At 44.4% G+C, this 27,222-nt stretch overlaps 1 protein-coding gene across 12 annotated transcripts in view; it reads left to right on the plus strand.

Annotated features, from left to right (window-relative positions):
* CTNND2 (catenin delta 2) overlaps positions 1–27,222 on the plus strand; it is a 3,222,299-nt gene that overhangs the window by 2,766,183 nt on the left and 428,894 nt on the right. The window lies entirely within an intron of this gene.

A 27,222-nucleotide genomic window follows, 5' to 3' on the forward strand; every position in this document is an offset into this window, starting at 1 on the left:
GTCTCTGTCTAACTCCCTGATCTCTAGCTCGCATCTTTCTATCTCATTTCTCTCTGTCAAGGCATATTTTTTTCTACCCCATTGCTCTCTATCTAACCTCTCCTTGTACCTCACCGATTATATGCTACCTCTCCATCTCCCCTCTCTCTTTCTAGCTCTGTTGCTTCTTTATCACCCCTCTGAATACCTTACTCCTTCTTTGTAACTTTATTTTCTACCTATAACTTTCCGTCATTACCTCATCTTAAACTTTTTCATCGCTTTTTGAACTTATGCCTCTCTTTCTTTACCTCGGTCTTTATACATCTCTGTTAGAAATGGGGGTCTCAAGTTGGTAGAAGTAGGAACCTTTGACAAAGTAGGGACCCTTCTTCCTAGTCAGGTTAAGGGAGTTACACTCTTAAAATAACCCCTCCTCACCCCTTTGGTAGCTTGGCACGAGCAGTCATGCTTATCTTAGAGGCAATGTGTAAAGTAGTTTCACATACCCAACAGTAATACATTCATAACACTACAAAAGGACACCACACCAGTTTAGAAAAATATCCAAAATTTGTATATATCCAAAACAAGACCAAAACAAAAGAAAATCCAACATACAGTACTTGAAAATATATACTGTGAAAGAATACTTTAGAAATATAGTTCCTTGAGGTTGGTAGCTCCGTCCGGGGCTACAGAGGCACGGAAAACAACAGAATCTAACAATTCTGTCTGACCGAGGAGGTTGAGAATGTCTGCAGACTCGTAAACAGGGCCTTTTGTGTTGTGGCCGACACATTGATGGGGGCCGGTCGAGGCAACTGTCACGGTTGTGATGTGAAGCGGTGCGTCGTGCGGTGTCTTCAAGTCGCAGTGCAGGCAGCGTCTTGGTGACGGTCGTCCAGCGGCATCAGTGAGATTAGGGCTGCGGTGCAGAGTGAAGGGGGTGCTCGATGTGGTGCTGACAGACCACGGTGCAGGTGACAAAGCCGGGTACGGGGAGCTACTGTCGGTCCAGACTGTGGTGTGGGATGGGGTGGTGCGTCGTGAGACTTACGAGCAGTGCCTCCCAGCCACGATGCGGTCACAGAGGTTGCGGTCAGCGTGCAGAGATGGCATTGGTGAGACCAGGGTGGCGAAGTGATGCGAAGAGGTGTGGAGTGCGGTGCCCACAGGTCACGGTGCAAGCATCGGCTCGGTGGCAGCAGCGTCTGTCGTCGGTGACACCAGGGTTGTGGTGCAAGATGCAGGCGGTGCCCTCTGTGGTGACTTCAGGACATTGGGCTGGTGATGGACTCGATGATGGAGTCGGCTGCTTGCCCCCTCTCTGTGGCAACTGAAACCTCAGTTTCAGAAGCGGTACCCAGAGGTTGGTGAAGTCTTTGCGGTCCGTGAGACTTCAGGCAAGCTCAGTTTCAAGCCCTTGGAGATACTCAGTACAAGTAAAGAAAGTTCAGTTCATCCTTTCACTGCCCTAGGTAGAAGCATCAACTGCAGGCCAACCCAACAAAGCAACAACACAGCAAAGGAGCAATACTCCTACTAGCAGTTCTTCCAGCTCTTTTTCTTGGCAGGTTCCTTGATTCCAGCGAGTTCTCTGAAGTCTTTTGTCTCACTGAGACTTTCAACAGAAGGCAAGCTCTACTTCAAGCCCTTGGAGAAAACTCTAACAGCAGAATGATGAAAGTACAATCCAGTCATTTCCCTGCCCAAGATAGAAGCAGCAGGCAGCAGGCCAACACAGCAGAGCATGCAGCAAAGTGGCAGTTCCTCCTGACAACTTTTCCAGCTCTTCTTCCTGGCAGGTTCATTAGTTCAGAAATAGTCTAAAGTTCTGGAATATGGGCCCCAATATTTATTCTCAGTTTCTCTTTGTTCCTTTGGGCAGAGTGTCTGTGCTCTGTCCAAACCAGTTCTGTCCACTCTTGTCCAGCTTCCCGGCAGGAGGTGGAGACAGCATTGTCCAAGACAGAAAGGGCCTATTTAGGTGCAAGGGAAATCTCCTCCCACCACTCTAAATGCAGACCAGGCCTATTCAGGTGCTAGTGAAAACTCCTCCCACTTCTCCGAATGCAGCCCAAGTCTATTCAGCCCAGCCCTGACTCATTCAGAAAATGTAGGACACGCATCACCCCCCCCCCCCCCCACCCCCAGTGGCTGTCTGAGAGAATGCACATCCCCAGCCCATCACTCCACAGCTAGACAGTCAATCCACAAACCATCAGAGGCACACAGGATGGCTACGCAAGAAAACACCAACTTTCTAAAAGTGGTATTTGCAAACACAGAACATAGAAATCATGTTTACTAAAAGATGCATTTTGACATTCTGAGTCCAGGAATACTAAACTCCATTTCCCTATCTTGTCCCAATGAGAAGTAATACTTCTAAGATGTTATAAGTAAACTCCCATTCTATCCTACGGGACAGATAGACTTTCCCTAGTGAAAAAGAAATACACTGTAATTTACTACTAGGACATGTCACACACACCAGTGCATGTCCTACCCTTAACATACACAGCACACTGACCACAGGGGTACCTTGGCCCTACCTTACGGGTGACTTGTATGTAAGAAAAGGGAAGATTAGGGCCTGGCAAGTTGGTGCACTTGCCAGGTCAACATGGCAGTTACCAACGGCATGCAGACACTTCAGTGGCACTTCTGATAACCCTTTGAAGGGCTGCCTGTGTGGGTGGTACAACCAGTGCTGCAGGCCCACTAGCAGCATTCGATTTACAGGGTCTGGGCATGCACAGTGCACTGTACTAGGGACTTAAAGGTAAATAAAATAAGCCAATCATGAAAACACTAATCCATAAACACAATTTACACAGAGAGCATATGCACTTTAGCACTGAATAGCAGTGGTAAAGTGCCCAGAGTTCTAAAACCAACAAAAATAGGGTCAAAAACAGGAGGCCATAAAGCAAAAAGCCTGGGGGTAATCCTGCTGAAAAAGCGTAAGTCTAACAATCTCTCTACGTCTTCTCTCTGTCTTCATCTTTTTCTCTACCTCACAACTTTCTTTATAACTTATGCTCCTTGTTCTATCTCTCCATCAATCTCACCCCTGTAATTCACTGCTTTTGGCTCTACCTCTCAACTCCCTATCTGTTCTTCACCCCTCTCTGTCTACCTTCCTCTCTGCTTTCATTACCTGAAATGTCTTTCTTTAACTTTTCTTATTTTGTTCCTCGCTTTACCTGACCACTCTCTCTCCACCTGACCACTCTCTTTCTACCTTGTTTCTCTCTGTGTTTTTCTCACTACCTCATCTGTTTAACTCACCTCTTTCGCCCTCACCCCCCTCTCCAAATCACCCCTTGTTGTACACCCACTCCCATTTTCTCGCTCTCCATGTTTGCTTTTCCAATCTCTAGCTCCCTTTGCCTTTCTACCTCACTCTAAATCCTTAACCTATCTCTTGTTCTCAACCTACCTTTTCCTCTTTATATTTCTCTTTTCTGTGTCTGTCTTTCTTACCTTTCTCGCTTTACCGTGTCCTGTCCCTACCTCACCTATCTCTTTACTTTGTTTAATATCTACCTAATTTCCCTGCTTTTCACTTCTTACGCAATACCATTCTATGTACCTATCTGTCCTTCTTCAGTGTCCTACCCCCTCCTATATATGTGCTGTATGCATTATATATTTGTAAAATGCGAACATAGCTCGAGAGCAATTGACTGCTGAACGGCGGTACGGCCTGGAAAAATAAAATGTCTCTTTTTCAGCAGAGTCTAAGTCTGTCTAGCGAGAAAGTGTACAAATTGAGGAGAGGAAGGACTGTCGTGTAGTTCCTATAAAACCTATACAGGATCTACACGTTCGGACAGCATACACTGTAGGATTGGTGTCAGACTGATTCTGAACACCCCTACCGGGTATTAAGGCACGTCTTATGGTCTAACAGGCTTTGGCAGATGCAAATAATATGTATTAGATCCTCTTTTTCTGATCCACAAAGACGGCAGGACTGATCATCTGGTCTCCTTTTCCAGGGTGGCAGGTGGAGAACTGGTATAATGCCCAAGCGCAGCTTTAAAAAAAATTATTTTATCTTTTGTTTAACTCCCACTTTTAGATAGGTTTGTGGCATAAGAGCTGCGTAGTCATTAAGTACTGTCCATCCGTGAGCCCGCTTGGCCAGAGTTTCCTTGTCTTCTATTGCGAATATCAATTTTGTTACTTAAGTTACGACCTTTTTGAAGCTCTTGTGATCTATGTAGGATTCCCAAAGGGTGAACAATACAAGCCTTTCCAGTGATTCGACCAGGTACTCCCTTGCGGGTGATTTTTCTCGATGTGACAGCTCAAACCATAGATGCACATTTAGGGATCCCTGCTCAGCGCCTCTGATCTTGTGCCAGCTTTTTATATAAGCAACCCTTCTTTCCACGATTTGCTTCTGAAGACCGAATTCCAGGCATATTTGGGCGGGTGACACATAGTTTGGTAGCTGAAAGATTGCTCTGTATGACCTACCAAATATTTTGTCTAAAACTATCGCATCTTTTCCTTGCGTTGGTTCGCTGCTATATGTAAGCATTGGCTGCAAACGTGCTCGAATCACCTGTAATAAAGAATCTAATGTTCGGTCAGGTAGGACTTTCTTCAGAGGCTTCATTGCGAGGTAGCTCATGGTGCCCTCCGTCACAAGGCCTCCAGTTGGGATTAATACAAGCCTCTGCTGTTGAGTAGAACTCCAAGATACTTGTAGGTGGTTACCCGGTCTAGGCTGCTTCCATCCAGGTACCAGGTAGTTTTCTTGGTCTTGTTGTAATTTACTGTCATAATTTTTATTTTCTTTAAGTTAATGTGTAGTGCGTTGTATTGCGAGAACTTGCTAGTGGTGTCCAGCAGGTGGGGTGTTGGAGGCCGATTGGGGTCCGACTTATTAAAACCAAATCATCCACATATAGGAGATTGGACGGCGAGATGTTTCCCAAGCGTGGGGCGTGCGATGTACTATTGTCCAATGCCCCTGGACGGTCTGCTAAACAGACGTTGAACAGCATTGGGGCTAGAACACACCCTTGTTTTAGGCCTTTGGAGGTGCTGATTCGCCTTAAGAGGTGCGTTCCAGCTCCTAGCTTGATCTTGACCCAGGTGTTTGGGTGTAATCGGATCAACTGGTTGAGGAGAGGCTTAGCTATCCCCCACTTTTCCAGCTTCTGCCATAATTTGGCCCGATCTACATGGTCAAATGCTGCGCTGTAATCTACAAAACATAGAAATAGTGAGCTCTTTGCAGCTTTGGCCTCGTCCATCAGCGAGGTTAGCGCCATGATGTTAGTCGTGGGGCCCTGCCCTCTGCAGAACCCTGTTTGATTTGCGGGGATGATACGTTTTGACGATGCCCAGGATGATAATTCTTCTAGGACTAGCCCCGCATAATACTTTGCCTCTATATAGAGCGGGGCGACGAGACGGTAGTTGTTGGGCGTACTCCTGTCGCCCTGCTTGTAAATTAGACTGATTATCGATCCTTTCCAAGAGGCTGGGCTTAATCCTGTTTCCTGAATGCTCTTGAAGACTGGTACCAATGTTTTACTCCAGAATTCTGCATTGTTCTTATACAATATTGGCGGTATTCCTTTTGGACCTGGGGCTCCTTCCAGTTTCCCTTTAGATATTTGTAACTTGATCCGAGCTGCTGTTATTTCATTACTCAAATCTTTGCTGTTTGATGATGGTTTAGAAACCGTTGTGCATTCCGCCCCGAGGTCCTTTTGTTTGCTCGGGTTCTTGTCGTGCTTGGTGCTCTCACCATTCCTTTGTCTAAAGCTGTCTGAGTTATAATCTCTCCTGTTACTCTCTGTAGTCCCCACCTTTTCCTCGGCCAATTTCCCCTCTTGATAATTGTCATTAAAGTGGTTATGCAGATAGTGTGCCCAGTCGTATTCTGTAATGTGTGAATTTATTCCTTGATGTGCCGGCCGTTGAAGGCTATGATTGTCCGCCAAAACCGGGCGCTGTTTTTATGTTTCGAGTCATGCAAGATCTTTGCCCAAAGGTCTTCATTCGCTTGTCTTTTCTTTTCCCAAATCAACTTTTTTAACTTTGCCTTCAGTTGGCGTAACTCACTTTGCAGGGGTAGGCTTTGTGGTCGCATGCGTAGATGTCTTAAGGCTTGATTTATTTTCCGTTTGAGGTTTTTTATCTCGGGAGAGGTTGCCTTCTCTAGAAAAGGGCCCCGTGGTTTCACCGTGAGGGTCCTCGTCTTCATGGCAAACCTTTTCCCAAGTTCCTTTGTAAAAGCCTCCCAAGCCTCTATTGGGTTCGCTATCAGACTGTTTTCGCAATGGATAAGTATGTTCGCGTTAAAGGCTAGCTCTTCAATTTTTTTGGACTTGCACCTTATTCGTCTAAAATCCGCATATATGTCCAGCACGCCACGTCTTCAGTGATGGTTATGTGCTAACCACAACAGATTGTCCTGGTTCTTCACGCAGGTGGTGCTGCCATGTAAACAGTGACTGCAGGATTACTGGTTGTGCCTTTATAGTAATGAAATCGAGAGCTTTCTATCAGGCTGGAGTGCGTTGCTTACCTATGATGCGTCAGAATAATGCATTGCACCACGCATCCCTAGTTAACTGGAATTGAAGAGTTGGTTCTTACAGCCGAGTGGACAGATCCTGACTGTATCACATATGGCAGGTTATTCTTTCTTTTACCTGTCCAAAATGTGCCTCTTAAATGCAACAGGACTGCAGCTAAACTTGTTCAAACTACAGTCGTTTCGGAGGTTTAGTGTTGCTTGGCGGTTTTTCTGTGCTTGGCAAAAAGACTGTTACTCAATTATCAGTGCATATGGCTGTCATTATCGCACATTCGAAATGTGACACCCACAGTATTGATTACCACTTGATTACCACTATATTGTCAAGGTAACTACACATAGGTAAATATAGAATTACAATTCTGAACTCCATATCTGCTAACCTAGAAAATATAGGTAGTGGATGTTGTGAATGCAATATTGTTTGTTTGTCTATTTTCTGCCATGATACAGTGAACCTGCCACTGTGCACAGAGCGTCAAGCAATCCGCCTCATGATGGATTGAGGAACTTTGATCACCTTAACACAGATCAAGAAACTCTTAAGTGGCTATTAGCAGAGACACCTAAGTATGTATAATCCTGATTAACCAGCATTTTCTGCTACTGATCTTCGATCATACCTTGATCAGCATTTGCAGGTGATAGCCCCAAAAGAGAAAGACTGATGTCAGGTCTCTCAGATGTTTGAGGCTAACTTTAAGAATCAGTTGTCTGCGGATTTATGCAATTTAGATTTTTGTGTTGAAATGTAAAAAGAAACTGAAAACAACTTGTGAACAGATCATTTGTAACCTTCTATGATGGGAATGCCAATTTGCTTCTTTTTGTCCATCTTTGACTATGTGATGTATACTTTTCATTAGTTTAACTATTATATTTCTTTCAGCACCTAGAAGTAGCTGGAAGCATGTGGTACTGCAAAAACAATTAAATACAAATATGAAAACCCTTTCTTGATCCGCTACCTGCCCCTAAACTGCCCATCTTCCTGGCAAATATTTCAAGAACCGGATCCTTTTAAAGTTAAAAGCCTTCCCAAGATTGGGGAATAATAAGTAAAGAGTACATGAAACTTCTTTAAACATTTAGGGCTAGTATACCTTCTTTTAAGGGGCTTCATTTGATATGTGGGTTTCTACCCGAGTACATCATGATACTGTATTATGTGAATTTGGATGCTCTACCTGAATAAATTGGTCTGCGTCTGAGCATTTGGAGCTGTTAAGTACGATTGTTGCTCATATACTTTAATATATCATAGGTGTAGCAGTGACATCATCTGCTCTTTAACCCCTGTTACACAGCAAGTAGTTATATAATGTGACCTTTACACAGAACTCCTTACATTTATCTAAGCACAGCTGCATAGTAATAAATGATGATTATAATAACTGGAAAAACAACAACATACTAAAACACTCTAAAATCCATAAGTTTAAAATATCTACAGTCAATTATAGATTAGTTTATCTCTTCTAGGATAACAAAATAAATCGACAGATAACCCAAAGACAGAACAAAACATAACATCATTGCACATTTTGAATGTGTATATAGTAAGATTACAATTACACTTCATATTCAGTCAGATGGTTGGAATTAAAAGAAATTGAAAGCAGTTTATTTGGGTTGCTAGAGGAGACCCTTGAGTGGATATTGACATTCCCTAACAACGCTAAGTGATTCCCCTGTCTATAGTATGGATGGTGGGTTGCTAAACCAACCAAGAAGAACAAGCTGACAGGTTGTTGTTTTTATAGTTTGACTGTCATCACAATGACCCCCTTTAGTGTTGCTGATAGAGCATGGTGCTGAGGTGCTGATTATACACTTCTAGATGTCTATTTTCCATGTTGAATTGTCAGTCAGGAGGTATGTTGACTTTGGGGATCCAGCTTCACAAAGTGGTTGGTCAACTCCATTTCAAAGTTTTTTTTTCTAGATGTCTGTTTTCCATGCTGAAGTGGCAGTGAAAGTTTATGTTGACTTTGAGGGGACTAGCTTCACAACGTATTGAGTCAGGCACCTTTTAATGACGGATGATTGATTTTTAGTCCCACATCATCTATGTATTGGTTAGAACAGGTACTGAGAGTGGTTAGAAAGTATGCCACTGGGGATAGAGAGGGAATGGAGTACTTTGTGACACTGACGATGACAGTGACTCATTGTAAGATTGAATGCCCTATTTTCACGTGGTGGGGTCTAGTAGCAACGTAGGAACAGGAACAAATGCAGTCTCAGACTACACGTTAATTGTGTGTCAAGTTGTACTGGGATGTTGAAGCACCTGGTAGGAGACTCGTCTGTCCCTGGCAGAGCATAATTGAATAGCCCCTATGTTAAACGCTGTGAATGTTAAGTGAAGTTTTGTCTTTTTAATAACCACAAGAAACAATAGAAGTTCCCAAGATGCATGTGGTGTAATGTGAGTTAGGTGGGAAACATGTCACAAGTCTATCCTTCAATGTCTAGAGTGACGTTGCAAGTAACGAGGGAGATTACCTGATTTCAGCTAGAATGAGGCCTTCGGTTGCATGCAGGGTAAGAATTACATAAAGGACCAAAGTTCAATTATGTTGTTTCCTGTATGTGGCGTTGGCGAATGTGCTCCAGGATCTATCTGTTACGCACTCGGAAAGAGATTCTTGCACATTCGTGGTAGACGTCAATTATCAAGTGTGATAAAAACAACTTTATATTGATTACTGGGTATTCGTTTGGCCACTGGCAACCTAATTTGACCTGAAGGATCTCGCAGGGGGAGGCCGATCACCGAGGAGTACTGCCGGGGAGAGAACTACATCTCCCATCTCCCCTGGCAAGCGGCTGTCACTTCTGGCTTCCACCCACTGCACTTCATAAGCACGACGCGCTCCTGCCACGCGGGACGCGCCAGGCGAAGCCTGGGCCAAGGGCGGGCACGTCCATGCCTGTCGGAGCCCAGAGGAGGCTGGGCTGGGGGGCCCCCCGACGTCTGAAATCATTCACTTTATAAAGGTACATTTCACCGCATTTGCTAATTTGCATATTGGCCAGTTGCTTGTTAATGGATGCACTATCCTCATATTCTGTAGTAGACATGAGCAAAATGTCCACGTGCAAGACCCTGAACGATCACCCGGTAGGTGGAATCGTGGGGAACATTGACTCTTTTTTTACCTAGAGCCACATCGGTTTTAAATCATAAAATTGAATCGAGTCAGCGTCGCCTATCTCTGGAGCCTGTGTTGCCAACAGGGACCACGCAGGGGAATGTAATCGTGCATATTGCTGATACACAACTCCCTCCACTAATACAGGAGGTAGAAATAATAGCACGGAATGGTGGGGCCCCGGAGCAGCAAGATCTTGCACCGCCAACAAATAGGTCATCATCCAGGGCCACAGGGTGCCAGTAATGGGAACCCAGGCAAGAGGAAAAGAGGTGGTGGCCCACAGAATGACAAACCAGCAAAAAAAAACAGAGCAGCAAAAGTAAAGGGTAATGAAGACCAAGTAGTGGATTGTGATGTAAATGGTGGAGAAAATTTGATCGAAGTCCCCCCGTATAATGCGAGCCCCTTATTAAATGAGGACATGTGGCTGAGATTTGAAACTTTGGTGGCCACCTTGTTAAATCCTATATTAACAAAATTAACTTGGATCAAAGAGACCTTGAAACCCAGGCAAGAAGTAATACACACTTACTGAAGTCATTGCCCCCTAGGAAGGACTCAAGACCAGAAAAAAGCATCCCAAAGCCAAACACAGGCATATGGAATGATCCCACCTATGAGTTGTTCAAAGATTGGGACTGGGACTATGCCCATTGAAAGGTCTAATCCGTCACACAGCTATACTGATGTCTATTTCAACATGAACACACAATTGGTGACATACCCCAATACAGCAGCCCAATGCCTAGAACCAGATACTGAGCCAGGGGAAATGTTAACAGACTTTTGCAGTATCCTAGAGCAAGTAAAAATGGCACTGACGCGCCCTAGAGGGTCAAAGCCAGAAGCAGGTAAAGGCTGGTTTAACTCGCCCTGTACCAAATCTAGGAAGGCACTGATACATGCCTTAAAAACAAGTCCTAGAAATCATGACCTAATAAAGGTTTTAATAGCTATGTACAAGCTAGCTCGACGGAATAGAGAAAAGGACATGAAGGATGAAATCTGGGCAGACCTTGACCAGGCAGCCAGAACAGGCAACAGTAGGGAGTTCTGGAGAATAGTGAATGCTCCACATCTTAAAAATACTAAGGACCCCTCCCTTGACAGCAATGTAGGTGAGGAAGCATGGGTAACTTAATTTGGAAACATCTTCGCCCCTAGCACCACTCCACATACACCTCCCTCAACCATAGAAGATGGCACCCTTAGTTCACTTTCCTTCTCACTTAATGAAGTGAAGGAAGGATTGAGTTCATGTATCCCAGGCAAAGCACCAGGTCCAGATGGAGTCCCAATCGACTTATTCCAAGAAACACCGGATTTATGGACCCCCTTGCTTGCAAACGTTCTAAATATTATAGCCAGGATAGGCCCCCCCTCCCTCGTGGTCCACAGGTGTCATTATCCTGATATATAAAAAAGGGGATAGGGCAGACCCTAAAAATGATAGACCAATTTCCCTGCTAGATACTTCCTCAAAATTGATGGGACGCCTTCTCTCTAAACTAGAGGGTTGGGCGAAGGAGAAGAATATTCTTATGCAGGCCCAGTATGGGTTCCAGCAGGGAAGGGGCACTGCGGACCAGTGTCTAAACCTAGAAATGACTACAGAAAAATATGTCAGAATAAAGGGAGGAAAAATCTACATGGCTTTTCATGGATTTGTTGGCGGCGTTCGACTGTGTTGGCCATGAAAAGCTATGGAAGATATTGGAGGAGATAGGGGCCATAATACATTTTATTAGACAAATGTATACAAATGCAACGTCAATGGTTCGATACACCAAAAATGGCGACTGTACACGCCCCTTTCAAGTTGCTAGAGGAGTAAGGCAAGGCTGCGTCCTTGCCCATTTTCTCTTTTCTATTTACACAAATGGCGTTGAAAATGCACTTATCAAGGCTTCTCGTGACGTCCCTATATTTGGTTCCCAACCCCTACCTATCTTGGCATACGCGGACAACGCGGTATTGATAGCCAGGACAGGGCGCGGCCTCCAAAGTTTGATAAACACGTACGTATCATTTATGGATTCCCTACATATAAGGGTCAATCACACCAAGTCCTTTGCCATTATAGCCGGGACCAGGAAAAGTGACAAAACCCCCTACTTACATGTAGATAGAAAGGGAATAGAGGTGGTTGACACTTTTTGATAAATATTCATCCTGGTTAAAACTTGTGGAAGGCAGGAAGATGGGAATGGAGAGAAGCCTCTCAGCAATAAAAATCCTTGCTCAGAAAATAGGTGTAAGACCTCTGATACCCCTAAAAACATCTATCAAGCCAAGTTTAAGGCGGCGGCAACCTATGGGCCGGGAGTATAGGGTCGGGTAATAACAAATACCCTTCAAACTACTGAAAATAATTTTTTCAAGCCCCTGGTTGGCCTCCCCTCCACTTCATCAAACTATATTTTACATCAGGAATTGGGCCTCCCGTATATACAAGATGCAATCCACTTGGCACCAATCTTTTTGTGGCACTCAATTGGGCACAGGGAAACAGTGCCATCCACACAACTTATATTAAGGGATTGTTTGAGCATGGAAAAAAGCAGAAAATCGTTGTGGCTTGCCTACGTGGAATCAGTTCTGAAGGAGCTTGGCCTTCATGGTCTATTTAAGGAACCCTCAACGTGCAGAAGGGTCTCAAAGAAAAAGGTCTCTAGTATCTTTATTGTACTGGCAGATTACAAGAGGAAGGAGCACCATAAAGGAAAAGCTGCAGCCGTCACCTACCGCCTGAACCCGCCATTGTCAGAAAGAGCGTTCTATTACCTAGCAGATGTTACCATTCCACAGCACAGATTTATACTGTTGAGGTTCCGCACGAATGTGATTCCGTTAATGTTAGGATATCCAGAGAAAAAGTATAATCATGCGGAGCTTAGCTTATGTCAATGCGATTCCTTTTCAAGACAAACTGAATTGCACCTGGTTTTATTTTGTAGGCTGTACAAGAAAGAGAGGTATTATTATCTTAAGCCCCTTTTAAAGCAGAAGAACATCAGGCAGTGTTGAGTTGCACTCTTCTTTTTAAAATCACCTTCCGACCCTTTAACATGTTTTTCACTAGCCTCTTTTCTCTGGGCCTGCATGAGAAAAAGGAAGAGGGGGGTTGCCTGCACCTAAGGGCCTTTGGAAAAGTTATCCTGTACGGTATACCAGAGTGTGGCTCACATAAGGTTGTGGCAAAACAGGTTTTTTATTTTTATTATTATCTAACCTTTTATTCTTATACAAGGGATATTAAGTATTTTATGGCCATGAAATTGTCATGTATTTATTCTGTGATTTTATGATCTTTTTTAAACTGATCGAATAAAGAAATAATGAATGAATGAATGATTACTGTCATCTTCACTTATGTATACACTCCCCAGAATTTTAGTTTTAAGTAGTATTTATTGAACATACAAGAAAAGAATTGGCAGCAAACAGTTTCAATTGCACAATATGCGTCATCACTACTTAAATGCAAAACAGGTAAACCATTGAGTAAGCAAACATATAATTTAAACATTTCTCACATCTCAATTGTGTAAGTTATCACTCGCCCTTATGGCCTGTGGAACCCAAACTAGGCTCAGGTGAGGGACAGAGGAAAGAAAAGGAAGGCATAAACTTAAAAGACTACATCCAGTCTCTGCTGCAACCTCACTCTGTTGTACATAGTCTTCCTTCTTTCAAATTCGCTTGCCAGTACCAAGCTGGCTGGCCCAATTTACCTTTACATTTTCATTATCCCAGGGGAGAGAGCTTCAGACTTCCTGATCTTTCTCATGCAAGAGCTATGTCATGCCATCAGGCTTGACTGCTCATGCTGAAGAAACTGGTCCGCCTCAGTTGTCAACCGTAGCCTGCCGACATTTTATCTAACAGAGTCGTAGGGGAGAAGATGAGACCCTGTCCAAGTGGATTTCTGAGCTCAACGAGTTGGTACTGAACACTGGGGCTTTCTTTTCGGTTGGATCATCACTTTGCTATGTGCAGTAGTCACCTATTTGGGTCCCCACCAGGTTCCACTGTATAGACTCAGCCCAAGAATAGAGTTGCACCGAGGAATAGTGACAAACCTGGTGCCTGGCTGGCTCTGCCCCCTCAGCCTTTTCTTATGTGATAACATATGTGATGAATGGTGTAAATCAGGATACAATGCTTGGAAATAATGTTGTTTGTAGTCTACTCATAGGTTGAGCACACTCACTATTATTCATGTTGCTAGATTTTGTAATCTCAATAATTTTTTCCAAGCTATCATTTTATTTACTTTCCTCTTATTTTTGGTTATAAAGCCATGAAATGTAGACCTTTTCTTATCTTTCCTATGCAGGTTGTTTTTAACAGATGAGATGGGTTTTTGTACCAAAATAAACAATTGCACATTTTTTTTAAGCATATTGCTAGATTTGCGCACAATAGTTTTTGATAATTTGTCAATTTTGTTGTAGATATTTTTGTAATATTCCTTAAATTAGTACCTATGGATTCACCCTAACAATGGTGAAAAACAACTTACTATTGATAAATTTGAACACTTAAATAACTCATGTATAACGTTGTTTATTTACTGTGTTTTTACGTTTGTTTATGAAACATCACTCAAAATAATGAAGTCCTTACATTTGTGTAGATATGTGTCTACGCGTGGGTGTCTTCATCAGGATAAGCATGTGTTTTGGCATTTTGATAATTTTTCTCAAAGCTTAAATATTTACTTTTCAGCTTGAATAATTTTGCATGACTGTGGATTTGTGATTAGAAATTATCTTTTTTTCTGCCTGCCTCTGATTGTGCCCAATCACAGCAGACATGCCTTTTTATTTATGCTATATTACTAATAATATGTTAGTAACTGCGCCTTTCATATTAAACTAAACAAATACTGAGGTACGGTGTTATAAAGCAAACGCGTTAAAATCCATTCAGTACGTTTACTGTTATGCCATAAATGAACGGCAAACAGGAATGAAAACGTTCTATCGTGCATACTGATGGCACTCCATTGGCATTAAAACCCAAACAATTGCTAATCATTGTTGCCATGTGTAATAAACCTTGTTACATCTCTTTTTTGATAACAGGAAAAGCAACATTGTTTTTTAATAAAATGTTGTAGTGCTAGAGGCACTCTTGTGGTTTGACACCCAGTGATGACTTTTGACTACCTTTATTTTAACTGACTTTAGTGTGTTATTTCATCCTAGCCTGGATGTACGACGGTCCTGCATATGCCTTGCTTCGCTTCTTTCTGGTAATCTTGCTGTCTTTCAGTGGGAGCTCTCATGGAGTAGGACAGCCTTGTCAAAGAATAGACTGTGTGGGTTGTGCATTTGAACATGCGAGATTTGGAGAAGGGGACGTGAGAACTCCTTCCTGCTATGGGAATGCTTGCTTGGAACCTGGCCAGTACTGGTAAGATTCCTCTGGCCCGGGGGAAGGTCTTTCCCGAACCTTCTAGTGTGTTTAAAGCTAAGGGTTGCTGACTCGGAAACCGGGAGTTTGTAATCTGAGTGGCGGCGGACGCGTCTACCTCAGAGTGGAACCCTGGTTGCTGAGGCTCTCAAACTCCGGCTGTTTTAACTTCCCCAGTCAGGAGGGGGTGAGATGCGGTGTTTGTACCAGGTGATGTATTGAGGTTTGGTTATTGCCGTTGTGATGTTTGGCCAGTGGCTTTGATCATTTGAGGTGTTTTCTTTGTGATGTAGGAGCGAGTTAAGGTGCACATCCAAAGTAATCATCTGATATATATTTTCACTGAAAAAAACATAGGTTTTAGGCAAAGTTATAGTTAGTTGGACATTTCACTCATACAAAACCAGAGAAATTCCCGCGTTATAGTTAGTTCAGCGAACTATAACTCGCACCCCCGCAATGCACTGCTGATGACGTGTCATATTACATCACTCATGACATGGTCAGTGGCATCACTGATGACATCTCAAATTACCTCACTGATGACATCTCAAATGACATCACTGATGACATCATCCATGTGATAATCTGATGTACCTCCTCACACCCTAATATAACCTTTGATACACCCACTCTAAATTACAGACTGCCATTCTCAAAACCATAGACACTCCAACACCAATAATTACATACCCAATTACTGATTCTTAGGTTTACACACACATCCACTCACTCACCCATACAGTCACTCATACTTATGGTCACTCAGTACAGGACTATCATATGCACTCATACACCTATATAGACACTCACACAATGCCACTCATCCATGGAGGTACTCACACACCTAGTCAGTCATGCAAATAATTAATCAGTGTGTGCCCTTACAGCACTTTGACGCCATTGCTCTGGACCTCAGTGTGTGCACCTACTGCACTTTGACACCAGCGCCCGAGACCGCAGTGTGTGTACCTACAGCACTTTGACACCAGCGCCCGGTACCCCAGTGGGTGATCTTAAAACACTTATTGTCAGCGCCAAGGGACCTCAGTGTGTGCACCTACAGCACGTTGACACCAGCGCCCGAAACCCCAGTGGGTGCACTTATAGTTCTTTCAGGTCAGCGCCCAAGTGTGCGCACCTACTGCTCCTTAGGGTGAGCGCCCAGAAGCCCAGTGTTTGCACCTTAGGGTCAGCACTTCGGACTCCAGTATGTGCACCTACACTTCTTTAGTGCTAGCGCCCAAGACCAGAGTATTTGCACATGTTGTTTCTTAGGGTCAGCACCGCGAAACCTAGTTTTGGCCTTTGCCCGGATAGCGTGTTGGCGGGATAGAAATGTAGCACCATATATTCCGATTCATTCACAGCACAGCTCAATCACACAAGTGCCATGTTGTTGGTGGTGTGAATGGCCGGTGTTGGTGTGTGTCGGCAGGGGGGTGAAAAATAGGTGAAGGTAAAAGAGGGTTAATCAGGTGTAAAAGAGCACCTGCGGCAAGCAAATCTGAGATTTGTCTGAATCATCCGAGTCCAGTAAGAGGGACCTGACGTCTGCAGGACTGTGCAGAAAGCTCCCTGCCCCTCTTTGAAGGCTGGTGCCTTGGGCCCGGGCCCAGCTCGCCCATGACAAAAGCCAGTCCTGCTTGGCACCGTATGTAGCACAGCACTAGCCAGCATTGCGGAACAGCACTGAGAGATGGGCTGAGCAGTGCGGGCGCCGTAGATGTAGAGTCACTGCCTAACATCACATGCGGGGCAGGTCCCTGAGAGCAACGCCCAGACCCCCGGCCTGCTACACTCTAACAATCAAGCATCAGCACCGTTCACCCCAGTCTGATTAACTCTAGCACCGGCAGCATTCACTGCACCCCTCGGATAATACCCTTAGACAAGCCCCGGGGGGTGGTGGTCCCCGGGGAGGCTGTGTGCCCCCCACTAATATTTATGCAAAGCCCCGGGGCTGGCGGTCCCCGGGGCAGTGTGGGGGGATTGGGGGCCCCCCACATATTTGTTTACTGCCCCCGGGACCTGACCCACCCAGGGGCTTCAATTAAACGAAGCGCAGGAGGCCGCGCTTCGTTTTTTTTTTCTCGCCCCTATTGCGCGAATTCGGCCGATTAAAAAAATATATATTTATATACTTTTTTGGGCCCTGGGGGTCCTTGTGGGACCCCCTGAGCAGGCCTAGGGTGTCAGGGTGTTTCTACCCTGCCCCCTTTTCTTGTTTTGCGCGTTTCTTTTTCTCTTTTCTTGTTCCTCGGTTCTACCGAGGCACAAGATGGCTGCCAACACTTCCTGGTTTGGAGTGTTGACAGCCAATTAGAATGCAGCTCGTGATCGGCAGGGTGCGCGGATCCACCACGGCCATAGATAGCGAAATTTTTATTTTTTGATTTTCTCAGCAACTACTGAACGGATTTACACCATTTAAGAAAAAGAGTGCTTTCTGAACCAAGCACTACCTTTTTGCCAAATTTGGTGTAATTCCGTTCAGCAGTTCGAGCTGTACCTGTGTCTAAAGTTTCCTATGGGACATTGATTTTTTGACCTTTTTTTTTTATTTCTCAGGAACTAATGAACGGATGTACACCATTTAACAAAAATGTCTCTTTCTGAACCAAGGGCTAACTTTTTGCAAACTTTGGTGTAATTCCGTTCAGCAGTTCGGGCTGTAGCTTTGTCTAAAGTTTCCTACGGAAATTAACATGGGGAAAACGCGTTTTGGGACCCCCTTTTTTCTCGGCCCCTGCTTAACGAATCACCCCGACACTTTCAGGATAGTTGCTGACCGGACCGCCCCACTAGTTTTGAAAATTTCACGAAGATTCGTCAACCGGCGCCAAAGTTATTGGGAAAACAAAAAACGCTTTTCCTATGGAAAATAGGTCCTAACTATAACTACCTACTGGCGACATCCAGTAGATAAAATATATATATATATATATATCTTTCTGATCTCTTGCAGGACGTCCAGTATATTTGCTTGAGTCTCATTTCATATTATTTGCTGCTTGTTTCTTCATCAGTATTATTCATGCATTATATTTACCAAGTGTGTTATTATTGCTTGCATATAAACACATTTATCTCTTTGTGTATTTGAATTGTGATTCTCCTATTAACATGACAAGAGAATCTGGATTTCATTAAAGACTCGGAGGCTAACATTATGCATATAATTTTTAATGCAGTCCCAAGCAGCCGCATACCTCATAAAGTGAAGGTGTTCCAGAATAGAACATTCATAACAAATAAAAGGCATGAGCCTATAACAATCAGCCTCTTTTTAATGTGGCGTAAAACAGGAAAAGTCGTGTAACATTGAGGAAGACCAAAAATCCATTAAACAATCTCCAAACGAAGAATATGAAGAGCGGAGAGTGCAGTCAAGGACGAGATCAGATCATAAGAGATTATCTGAAAAAAAGGAAAAATAAGTGAATAAATTATGAATAAATAAAAGCTATAAGAAAGACAATTTCTTGGGGTAAACAATGTCATTTAAAAAGATATTTCTGAAAAGGTAAGTTAGGTACAATGATAAAAGGTACAATCGAAAAGCAAGAGTGAGTATGCTATAAATATACTTTAGATAAAAAATTCAGTAATAGTATACAAGGTAACAATAAATTAACAGTAAGCTTTATAGTATCAGGGGGAAGGGTGGGTGGGATAATGTTAGCCTTCGAGTCTTTAATGAAATCCAGATTCTCTTGTCATGTTAATAGGAGAATCGCAATTTCATTACAAGATCGGAGGCTACCATTATGCATGTTGGTAGCCATGTAAAACTACATCAGACATATGACCAATTGGTTTACAGTAATGCTGTGCGACAGTACTAGCATTCGACCAGTCGGCAGCTTTTAGAATATCATCCAACTTACCACCAGACCAAAGGATTTACTGGCCATAGCACCTCTAATCGAATGAGCTTGGAACAACTTCAAATCGATGCCAGATAAATTCATAACTATTTTGACCCATCTAGAAATAGAAGTAGAAGCTATAGCTTTGTGCGGTTTAACAAAGGAGATAAGTAATTGGTTTACACCTGGAGGGTGAAGAGCATTCATTCTGCAGTCATACTCTTTCATACGGTCAACTACGCAAAGTTTTTTGCATAAATCGAAGCGTGGATAGAAAATAGAATCGGACATAGTCTTTGTTCTTTTAAAAAGATTGAATTTGACTCCAAACATGTTATAGGATCTACAAGAAATTTCGAGAGCTTTAACATCAGAAACCCTATGACAAGATATTAGGCAAAGAAGTGTGGCCAGTTTGATAGAGAGGTTTTTCCTATTCAGGTGAATATTATCGGGCCAGCTAGAAAAAGATCAAGAAATAGATTAACGTCCCAGAGATATTGGTATCAGGGTTTAGAAGGTCTCCTGAGTCTAATGCTTTTGAGGACTCTACAGATGATGGCGTTCTTACCTACCATCTTACCATTGACGAGAGCATGGCCTGCGGAGATAGCCCACCTATAACAATTAATAGAACTATAGCTAAGACCTCGTTTAAATTGTTCAACAAGAAAGTTAACTATATCAACGATAGGTGCTTCCACGGGATCCAAGTTCCATTCCACGCACTGACGTGACCAGGATTTCCATATGCTGTTATATCGGTAGTGTGTACCAGGGGCCCAAGATTCTCAGAGAAGAGCTGTAGCTGTTGACGAAAGTTTTGAGAGGTCGTTGCATCTCCTGACACTCTCCAGGCAAGTAGGTTCAATGTCCCTGTTTGAACTAGTGGGTGAATTTACCTGTCTATGTCTGTAAGAAGGTCCGGTAGGGAAGGAATTAGGAAGGGAAGGTCGTAAGCCAGTTCCAGGGTAATGGGGAACCAAGCCTGAGACGGCCAAAAGGGAGTCACTAGGACATTGGAGCATCGTTGTTGTCTCACCTTCTGAAGACTCTCTGGATCATTGAGAAGGGGGGGAAAGGCGTATGCGTTGGTCCCCTTCCAGCATTGATGGAAGGTGTTGAACGCTAGAGCACCCGGGTCGGGCATCCAGCTGTGGTAGTTCTCCAATTGGAAACTTAGTCTGCTCGCAAACAGATCTATTTCTAAAGGACCCCATATTTTGTTGAGGGATTTGAAGACCGAAACTTTGAGTTTCCAGTCGCTGCGGTCTAAGAGGAATCTTGAATTCCAATCCGCACATAAATAGTTTTTCCCTGGTAGATATTCGGCTTTCAGAGCGATCTTCTGTTCCAGGCAGAACATCCAAAGTTTCTTGGCTAAATTTGAGAGGTCCGCAGATTTCGTGCCTCCCAGTCAATTTATATAAGCAACCGCGGACATATTGTCCATCTTTAGAATTACTGATCTGCCCTGAAGAGAATGTTTGAAACTCATCAATGCATAGAGACCGGCAGTGAGTTCTAGGTAATTTATGTGGTGAGTGGATTCTTCTTGAGACCAAATCCCACCAGTGTTTTGGTCCAGTAGACAGGCTCCCCAGCCATGAAGGCTCGCATCTGATTCCAGAATAAATTTGTGTGCAGAACCAAAGATTGCTCTGCCATTCCAGGCATTCAAGTTCTCCAGCCACCAGGCTAGTTCCAATCTGGCTTCCTGGTCCAGTGAAATGAGATCCCTGTACCAGAGGCCCGATCTTAAAGCTCTCGCTTTTACTCTTTGGAGAGCTCGGTAGTTTAGAGGGCCCGGAAAGATAGCTTGAATAGAAGAGGAAAGGAGACCTAGAAGTCTGGCGAGTTCCCTTAAGGATAAGTTGTCTTGTTTCAGAACGTGTCTTATCTCCTTCCTGATTTTGGATATTTTTTGGGAGGGAGTAGGAGAAGGCATTTCGTGGTATCTATGGTGAAGCCCATGAATTCCAGGGATCTTGAGGGAGATAAAATCGACTTTTCTCTGTTTATAATTAAGCCTAGGCTCGCTAGAAGATCTATTACAGACTTCAGGTCCCGAATGATTTGAGAATGGTCCTGGGAAAGGATGAGGATGTTGTCTAGGTATATGATTAGATGAATGCCTTTTTCTCTTAAGGAGGAGACGATCGATCTCATCAGCTTGGTGAAACACCATGGGGCGGAGGAGAGGCCGAAGGGTAGTGCTTGGAACTGGAAGAGATGATTCTTCCACATAGATTAGAGAAAGGGTTGGTGCGCTTTGGCCATAGGGATGGTAAAGTAAGCGTCTTTTAGGTCTAATTTGACTAGCCAGTCCCCTTCCAATAATAAGTCTCTCAGAAGATGGATGCCCTCCATCTTGAAGTGTCGGTAGACGAGGTACTTGTTGAGTTCCCTTAAATTTATGACAGGTCTCCAACCCTTGTCCTTTTTCTTGACGAGGAAAAGAGTACTAAAAAGGTTAGCGTTTCCAAAGGAACTTCCATAATAGCGCCCTTCTGAAGCATGGAGTATATCTCTTCCTCTATTATTTTCTCCTGATCTAGGGTGAGAGGAATGTCTCTGCGGAAAGACGTTTGAATTGGAGTTTGTATGAAATCTTTCGTAAACCCTTTCACAGTATTTAGGACCCAAGGGTCTTTAGTAATCAATTTCCAGTTCTGATAGAAAAGTTTGAGTCTGCCTCCCACCTTCTGGGAAAGTGAGGGGGGGGAGAAAGTAAGGTTATACTCACTCTGGGAGTTGTTGTCGTTGGAGTTCCCTCTTGTTCTGAAGCCTCTGGAGCAGATGCCTCTTCCTCTCTGAGGGAAGAATTGAGGGATATTTGAGGGTTGATAGCCTCTTCCATATCCTCTTGATCTTGGGTAGGGCCTGCAGTTGAAACGGCCGGAAGAGAGGCCCCTTCTTCCGGCCCTGTCAAAAAGGTTATTGTTGAAGACCCTTCTCATGTGTTGGTGTGCCTTGTCTAAGGCCGTAAAGGTCATAACGTATTTCCCAAGGGTCTTGATAAGATCCTCCCCAAATAGTAAGCCTTTGGGGTTCAAGGAGGGTTCTTTGTCAGCTAGGTCGCCCAACTTAGGGCTGATTTTGGTGAGCGACACCCTTCTCCTCTCGGCATTGAGGCTGGCATTTGCGTTGCCCAAAACGATTAATGCTCTCTGTCACCAGCCTCTAATTGCCTCGGTAACCAGAGGTGTGCCATGGATGTGGCTGTCTTCTGCTGAGTCAATGATCCTTGCCAGGGGGCCCAGGATGTCGAGCACGTGATCCTGGCACCCTTTAAGGGACCTCTCCATCCCTTTTCTAGGCTCTCTCCCGAGTTTGAAAAGGTATTTGATTAGCTTGGGATCAAGATTGGGAGTTTGGCATACTTTTTCGTCTATACAGGGTCTGGAGCATTCCGCTCTGTGTAAGTTACGAGTATCTCTCTCCAATGTGTTTCTAAGCCATTTTTTGATGAATTTGCTGACATGTTCTTGCGGTACCATTGGGAGCTACGAGGGTGCTTTATATTAAGGGGAGAGAACATCTCTTTCCCTGAGGGGTCTAGGATACCGTCTTTGGAAGTAGAGGGGAGTTCCTCTTCCAAGGATTGCTCGTAAAACTCTTGATCATCATCGTCTAAGTCCAAGACGTATTCTTAGAAAAAGTCAGAGCCATCATCGTGTTGTGAGTCATCCTCTTCTTCATAAAAATTACGCTGAGCACTTGGATAGTTTGTGCCGCTAGGGAAACCCATGAATTGTGTGCCGCTGAGGACACCTTTATAAGTTTTGCCGACAAGGACACCCGATGTAATTGAGGTGCGGTGACCTCCCATGATAGTAGAGGAGTTTGGACCTCCTGAAGTGCTCCTGGGGGTAGTATAGTCAATATTTTTTATTCTTTCTAGTTCTTTTCCACCTTATTTCAATGAGACCATCAGAAAGGTTATTTTGTAAATCACTGGTCTCGTCCTCCACGGTAGGGAGTGACTTTTTGGCTGGCATAACTTTTTATAAAGTTTCCAGCATGCAAGATCTCATCTCATTATGAATTATGCTCTTAAAGGCATGGTTGTCCATACTAGGAATAGGGGCGCTGGCCTCATCAGAGTCTATGTCAGACATTTACTATTGTTTAAGTAAAGAATTATAATAGAATGCCCCCCTTTTTGTTTATTTTTTTATTTATTTTTAGGAATACAAAATGAATGGCACCCTTATTCAACTCTTTTTTTTATTTTTTTGGTGGCGAGAGAGTTAATACAAAATATGTAGTGCGCTAGGTGTAAAATGTAGTAAAAACTGGTATTATGATTGTAAAAGTCCTTATCCGGACGCGCGTTGTTTAACCCTTTCGCCGCGGCGGGAATTCCGCCGCGGCGCTGGGGGGTGCGGGGGGGTAGCGCGGTGGCGCTGTGCTCATGACGGAGCCGCTCCGTCATGAGCCACGGTTGAGCTGTGCTCATGACGGAACGGTTCCGTCATGACTCCGCCCATTTGCGTTGTCCCCCCGCACAGGCGGGGAAACAGCGCCGCGTAGGCGGAGCGGCCGCCAACGGCCGTGACATGACGGAACCGTTCCGTCATGAGCACACGGCAACCGTGGCTCATGACGGAGCGGCTCCGTCATGAGCGGGGAAGGGGTTAAAACATCAGCTGATCGTGAAACACAAGCAACGGACAGTAAGCTCGAGCGTCCGATCAGCTGGGGCTGGTTGTCATGGGAAACAGCTATGAGGTAGAGGAAAGATCCCTGGCAACGCGTACGCGTGATGTGAGCACTGCCAGGGTATCTTCCTCTAATGCGGGCTAAGTTATGTCTGAAGACGAGAGACGCGCTAACGAGTAATGCTGGCAAAGTTATCTCCGAATACGGAGAGGTGCGTTGAGGTGGAAAAACGGGTCGGGGGGGGGCGATGCCGGTCTCCGTAAATTGGAGAGTGGAGTGACAGAGAGCAGAAGAAGAGCGGAGCACGAGCGCGGCGAGATACAAGAAAACTGAAGCAAAGGAATATCAAGCATTGGCAATCAGAAATTAGCAACCCAAAGCATTTAGCAAGTGAAAACATAGATTAAAAGAAGGTAGTACTAAATAAGTAAAGGCATAACATTAAAACCAGAGAAGAAGCAAAGTAGTGAACTTATCTGCTTGGAGCCGCATTTAAAAGAGGCTGATTGTTATGGGCTCATGCCTTTTATTTGTTATGAATGTTCTATTCTGGAACACCTTCACTTTATGATGTATGCGGTTGCTTGGGACTGCATTAAAAGTTATATGCATAATGGTAGCCTCCGATCTTGTAATGAAATCTTGTGCATTTGACACCTGGGAAAGCCTTTCTGTTAGAGAGCATTGTGTAAAATAAAACCCCAAGCCTTATTCTAAAGAGAGAGAGTCCTTGTATTTTGTAAAATAAAACCCTTTTCTAAAGGTGCTCTGTTAAAGTCTATGCTTCGCCGGGTGTAGAGTCATTGTGTGGGAGCTGTATTTTGTAATAGACGAAGCAAGACAAATGTATACATCGAATTTGATTTCAAAATTGCATACACATTTTTATTGCAACTTCGCTCCATGATGTTTTGCATTTCAGGTTACATTTTGATAGCAGCAATGGAGAAACTTAGGTGAAATAAGCTATGTTTAAACACTATTAAATGTACTTTTAAAATGCAAGGCGCATGTAAAAGCAAACATTGGGAAAGGCAATAGCTCTCATCTATGCAAGAGCTATTGGCTTTGGCAATGTGATTTAGCCATGTTGTACACCAGTGTGGCTACTGTTAAGCACTGCTATAAGTTAGTGAAGTGGGGTAGAGTGGGGTAGATTGGGGTAGATTGTAGTGGAGTAGAGTGGGGTAGATTGGAGTTGACAGGTGTTGATTGGAGTGGGGGGATCGGAGTGAGGTAGATTGGAATGGTGTAGATTGGAATGGGGTAGATTGGAGTGGGGAGTATTAGAGTGGTAGATTAGAGAAGGGTGGATTGCAGTGGATAAGAGTGGGGTAGACTGGAGTTGCAAGAGTGGAGGAGTGCAGTAGATTTAAGTGTTAGATTGGAGTGGGGTAGATTGGATTGAGGTAGATTTGTCTGGAGTATGATAGATTGGATAGGGGTAGATAGGGATGAAGTGTTAGTGGATTGGAGTGGAATGGGGTAGATTGGAGTGGGGTAAATTAGTGTGGAGTGGGATCGATTACAATAGAATGGAGTGGACTGGGGAAGATTTGTTTAGGGAGATTGGAGTGAGGTAGATCAAACTGGCAAGAGTGAAGCAGGTGAATTGGGGTAGAGTGGAGTGGAGTTGGGTAGATTAGGGTGGAGTATATTGCAGTGGAGTGGGGTAGATTGGGCTGATTGAAGTGTGGTAGACTGGAATGGATTGGGGTAGATTGGGGAAGGTTTGAGTGGAGTGCACTGGAGTGGTGTAGGCAGATTGGGGTAGATTGAAGTGGGATATATTGGAGTGGGGTGCAGTGGGGTTCATTGGAGTGGGTGCATTAGAGTGGGGTGATGTAGATTGAAGTGGGGTAGATTGGGATGGGGTAGATGGCAGTGGAGTGGAACAGGGTGGATTGGGGTAGATTGGAGTGGAGTGGGTTAGAGTGGAGTGGGGTAAATTGGGGTACAGTGGTGTAAGGTAGATTAGAGTGGGGTGATGTAGTGTAGATCAGGGTAGAATGGATTGTGGTGGAGTGGAGTAGATTGAAGTGAGGTAAATTGTAGCGCAGTGGAGTGGGGTAGATTGGAGTGGGTGGGGTAGACTAGAGTAGAGTGCGATAGAGTGGAGTGGAGTGTGATGGGGTGAAGTGGACACTAGAGTAGAATGTGGTAGACTGGAGTGGAGTAGATTGGAGTGGGTGGGGTAGACTGGAGTAGAGTGGGACAGATTGGAGTGGAGTGGAGAGGGGTAGATTGGAGTGGGTGGGGTAGACTAGAGTAGAGTGCGATACATTTTAGTGGAGTGTGATGGGGTGAAGTGGAGACTAGAGTGGAGTGTGGTAGACTGGAGTGGAGTAGGATAGATTGTGATAGATTGAAGTGGGGTAGAGTGGAGTAGATTGGAATGGAGTGGGGTAGATTGCAGTGGATTGGGGTAGATGAGGGTAGAGTGTGGTAGATTGTAGTGGAGTCTGGCAGATTAGTGTGGGGTAAATTACAGTACAGTGGAGCAGGGTAGATTGTAGTGGAGTCTGGCAGATTAGGGTGGGGTAAATTACAGTACAGTGGAGCAGGGTAGATCGTGTTGATTGGCATGTGGTAGGTTGGAATGGAGTGAGTTAGATTGGGGTAGGTTTGAGTGGAGTGGGGTTGACTGGAGTGGAGTGGGGTAGACTTGGATACATGGAAGTGAGATAGATTGGAGTGAGGTAGGTTGAAGTGAGGTGGATTGGAGTGGGGTAGATTGGGGTGAAGTGGGGTGGGTTAAATCGCAGAGGGGTGGAGTGGATTAAATTGGATGGGGTGGGTTAGATTGGTTTGGAGTGTGGTATATTGGAGCGAAGAGGGGTAAAGTGGAGTGGAGTGGAGTGGGGTAGAGTGGAGTCGAGTCACGTAGAGTGGGGTAGATTGTGGTGGCGTGGAGTGGGTTAGATTGGAGTGGGGTAGACTGGGGTATATTGCAGTGGGATGGGGTAAATTTGAGTGGGGCTGGGTAGATTGGAGCGAGATGGAGTGGAGTGGAGACAGGAGTAGAGTGGGGTAGATTGGATTGGAGTGGAGTGGATTGGGGTAGACCAGAGTGGAGTAGACTGAAGTGCAAAGGGGTAGATTTGAGTGGAGTGGGGTAGATTAGGGTTGAGTGAGGTAGATGAAAGTAGGTTGGAGTGGGTAGATTAGGGTGGAGTCGGATAGACTGGAGTGTGATAGATTGGACTGGGTTTAAGTAGACTGGGGTAGATTGGAGCAGAGTGGGTTGAGTGGGGTAGATTGGTGTGGAGTGGGGTAGACTGGAGTGGAGTAGAGTGGAGTGGGGTAGATTGTGGTGGAATGGGGTTGTAGTGGCTTGATTGGGGTGACTTGGATTGGGATAGATTGGAGTGGGGTAAATTGGAGTATATAGAGGTAGAATGGGGTGGAGTGGGATAGATTTGCGTGGAGTGGGGTCGACTGGAGTGCAGTGGATTGGGGTAGATGAGGTGTGGTAGGTTAGTTTGGTAGGAATGGGTAGATAGAAATGTAGTGGGGTAGATTGTGGTAGACTGTAGTGGGGTAGATTGTG

This window comes from Triturus cristatus, chromosome 5_2, assembly GCF_964204655.1.
Source record: "Triturus cristatus chromosome 5_2, aTriCri1.1, whole genome shotgun sequence".
Taxonomy (NCBI): Eukaryota; Metazoa; Chordata; class Amphibia; order Caudata; family Salamandridae; genus Triturus; species Triturus cristatus.